Source organism: Lupinus angustifolius, unplaced genomic scaffold (assembly GCF_001865875.1).
Source record: "Lupinus angustifolius cultivar Tanjil unplaced genomic scaffold, LupAngTanjil_v1.0 Scaffold_1_696, whole genome shotgun sequence".
Taxonomy (NCBI): domain Eukaryota; kingdom Viridiplantae; phylum Streptophyta; class Magnoliopsida; order Fabales; family Fabaceae; genus Lupinus; species Lupinus angustifolius.
In genome coordinates, this window is record NW_017716017.1 from 64,400 (window position 1) to 68,940 (window position 4,541).

A 4,541-nucleotide genomic window follows, 5' to 3' on the forward strand; every position below is an offset into this window, starting at 1 on the left:
TCAATCAACCTCTAAGCAATTCGTATGGCTATGCAAATATGATTTATAAAATAATTAAAGATGATGAAGATGTGTAAGAGTTCTCTATTGGGTTCATGGAAGATCATTTCAAAATTGAAAATGAAAAAAAAAATATGAAAATGAAGAAGTGAATTTTGATGAGTTGTGTGTTACCAATTAATCCATTACCACTTGTTGATAATTGATAATTATTACATAAATTAGTTTCACATAAACACTGACCCATATAATTGGATCGTAATCGATCACTACTTTGTAATTAATAGCTAATTAATTATCTAGAGAGAGTAACTCATGTTTTTTAAAACAAAACCATATTCAAATCATTTTTAACAATCTTTATAAATGGTATGAGGTGTTTTATGACAACATGTGACTCTAACCCATCCATATTAGACATATTAAAGATAAAATGCATCAAAATAGTCAATCTTTGAATATAAACGTAAAGCTTTACTATTTGTTGTTGTCTTGAAGTCTGCATGGATTGGCTTTAACTTTGTCTTTAAAATTTGACTTCATCAAAACATATGTTGTACAACTCAAACTCTGCAAATGATTTCATTTCAATTATTATGTTTTTTACGTTCAAACTCACCCTTTTTATGATGACAAACCTTGATTCTTGATGATCTTTTCATGACCTCAAAGATTGCCATTTCCAATGTTGTCTTAATGACTTGATTGTATCTTCTCACACACAAAATAGTAACTTATATGTATAGTATGGAATCAAGTTTCGAATTCATATAAACCTACAAAATAAACATGGAAACACAACACATCTTGTAAGCACAACACTAAGATTGCAAGTATGCAACGTCACAATATTTTGAGGAAGACGAGGATAATAGGTAAGCTTGAAGGCAAGGACAACTTAACAAACAAAAAAGCTAAGGCTCAAGTTCAATCAAGAAGACTTAGGTTTAAGTTTTACATTTCTAGAGTCTTAAGATGACTGATTGGGTAGAGTCCAGGCTAGGTGAACCTTGAATAGAAGTCTCACAATCCTAAAATTGAATCAACCTAAAATGAGATTTGAATACATTCATACATGATTAACATGTTCATGTATTTATATATGATAACATCATTTTGGTGCACTAAAATTGGTTTATAACTTACGTCTTTCAAAATCATGCATCATACATATACACATCATGTAAAAGGTTCATCATATATCAAAGAAATATTTTTCAACACAGTTATTCGATTAGAACTTGTTTTAATTGATTAAAATAACATGGGAACTCATTAATCGATTAAAACAACATGGGAGCCTATTAATCGATTAAGTAATGACTTAATCGATTAAATGAAGAAACAATAGCTGAAATCTTGGATTTCTTGGGGTTGTTAATCGATTAAGTAGTGTGTTAATTGATTAAGTCCAACAGAAAACATATCTATTTAAAAGTTGATTTTTCCCCATGTGCTCATAACATCTTAATAATTTTAGAATTCAACTTTCATATTCTCTTAGCGAAAACTTCTTACTGTGGTGAAAGGTTTTCATCTTCTTTGATACAAGAAAAGAGTAAGGATATCTTCATAGAAGTTAACTCATTGTGCTTCATAGTAAAATTATTCTTGAAAATCGTGCATAATCACGCAATCATTTCTTTTGGTATTGTGAGATTTTTGGGCAGGGTTTAGCTTCTGTTCATAAGTGTAACATTAGCACAATTAGGTGCATATCACTTGTACACACTTTTATAGATGATTGTTCTGTATTCTCTTAGGTGTTTTGGTATCACCTTGTAAGAGAAAATAGGATTTGGGAAATCCTAGTTGCGCTTAGGTACAATGAGTAGTCACTTAAGCAAGAGTCTTGGTTAGGAGTTAGAAGTGGTTGCGGCCAAAACATTAGAAGTGGTGTTGAGTATCCATTAGAAGCGAGTGAGAGAGTCAAATCATTAGAAGCTCTAGGGCCAAGAAGGGAGTCTTGAAATTGGAAGAGTGTTTGTAAACATTTGTTTCCTATAATGAAGAAATATCCCAAGATCAGAATGGAAGGTCTGGACGTAGCTTGTAGTAGTTAGCAATTGAAACGGGAATAAAAATCATTGTCTTCATCTTTTCTATCTTTGATCTTGTTACATTTCATTTTATCTACGCTTAACATACTTAGATTACATTGCTTACTAAATTTTTTGCATGCTCTAAATCTACAATCATATAAGCATAAATTCATTGGGTAGCTTGCATTTAAGGATAGGTAGATCATTGTAATCGATTAACTGCAGCTGGTATAAATTGATTAAATCTGCTATTAATCGATTAAATAGTAAGATTTTTCTGAACTTCTCATTAACCGGAAAAGCGAGAATTGTGATCTGCTATACATATTCACCTCTCCCTCCTCTAGGTGTATGTAAGGCTTTATTATCCAACAAACACAACCTTTCTTGGCATTTTGGCATGATCAAAATCTAACTATTCATTATACATATACCAAAAGTAGAGACTAGGTATATTAAATTGTTTTCTAGTTAAGAACATGTATATTCATAATACAAAAAAGATAGCTCCACTACACAAAATTATGTCGTACAAACTAGAAATTCAAATCATAATAGCCAAATACGTCTACTCGACTATTGAAAAACATGTGCTAGTACTTGATTCAAATTTCAAAACTAGAAATACAAACCATACAAGAAAAAATAACCTGCCATTTTTTCCATAGTAGATGCTAGTAGATAGAGGAAAGAAGCCCTCAAGCCTAGATAAGCGAGTGTATATGTATTCAAAGTTCGACTTAATAGTAGCCTCCATTTTTGTTTCCATTTTTGCATTAAATGTGTCTTCATGCTCCTTGAAATGTTCTATCGGACAAACTAAATGCGCTGAGAGAAGACCTTGATCCTATAAACTAACATTTCAACATTGATTTTACCTTTCAATGAACCTTCATCCATGGTATTCATACTCTCCACATAAGTATCAGATATGTCAAAAAAACAATTTTCCCATTGCCTTGGATTTAACTTCCACTAACTTCTTCCACCTATAATCCTCTATATGTTCATCTTGCTAAGAGTTTAAAACTTTAACTTCTTAGTCTTTTGATAGGTCGGAGCATTAATTTGTCTAGCAACATTAATTTTGTAATGATCAATGATGTGTGAAATAAAGATGGATAATGGATGACTAGCATTGTCTTCTGAGTGTCTAGATACCATATGCTTGAGAATCATATTACGCCAATGTATTTGAAAGTTGTTATTGATAGCATATATGTACTTAAGATCATCCATACTATGTTGAGGGTGGTTATGTTGTCTAGGAACTAGGATATAGACGATAAGAAAATGAATGACTCCACCATCTACCTTCATGTGTCCTGATTTTAGTAGTTTTCCTTCTTGGTGTAGTAAGTGACTTCTTGGACATGATTGGTAAATGGCTCTATTGTCAACGCTTGACCACTGCTCTTTTCCACAGTTACTTCTCATCGTAACTTCAAACTTGATGTTTCCATCCTTGTTAAAGATAATATTCTTTGTAAACACTAGATAGCAACCAAAGATGGGAAGAATTTCGTTTGAAACAATATTTTCCTTTTAAAAAATATAACTCATAATCATTGTAAGAAAAGACTTAAAGAACAAAAATTTCAAAAATATAAAAGAGATAAGGTTAGAGAGATTCACAAGGAGATATAAATGGGTTCACCTTCTTCAAGAGAAGGTTACATCTATTCTCCTTTTATGATTCAAGGGATTTCCACTATTCGATTGAGTTTCTTTATAAACGTCACACCAAGACTCTCTTCTACAACATTTAATTTTCCTCAAGAAAGCACATCACTTTCTTATCAAACAAACGCTCAGTAAAACATATGGTGATATTAAAATTATAGTGTAAAAGAAGACTTTTCTTAATAGCTTAGGATTAATATACCCAATCTATTGATGTCTAAATCCTTTTAGATAACACTTTAAAGTCAATATCACACTTAACTCCTGCTTTTTAGAAAGCATGAAAGTGCAAAAAATTGCTTAAGAGTTCTGAGAAACATAGAAAGATTTGCAATTGAAAGTTGTTTGCAAAAGTGTTATGAAAGTGTGTATGTTTTCATAAGTTTAGGATGGTATTTATAGTGTAGAAGGATTCTAGGGTTCATTCCAGGAGGTATGAAATGTTTGGGAACATACTAATTCATTTGGGTATGTCCTGGTTGAGTTTCAAATTCAAAATAATACTTCTAATACACAATAATGTTAGAATTTCTGACAATTTATGAGTCATAAATATAATTCTATAATTGTGTTATGGCCATTATGTAATTAGGCAAAATATAAATTGATCTTCAGTAGTTAATTTGGTGGCTAAGGGCATATGTGTCATGAAATAATATAAGTGTAGATACCTTCAGGCAATTTCTGATTTGATGAAGGGACTGAATCAGAATTATTGCAACTAAAGTAGTAACCACTACGGGGTTACTTTTATGGGTTATGGTCCTCATTTGTAGAGCAACAGGTTTTCAAGTATAAAGGTGGAGGAGAATAAGG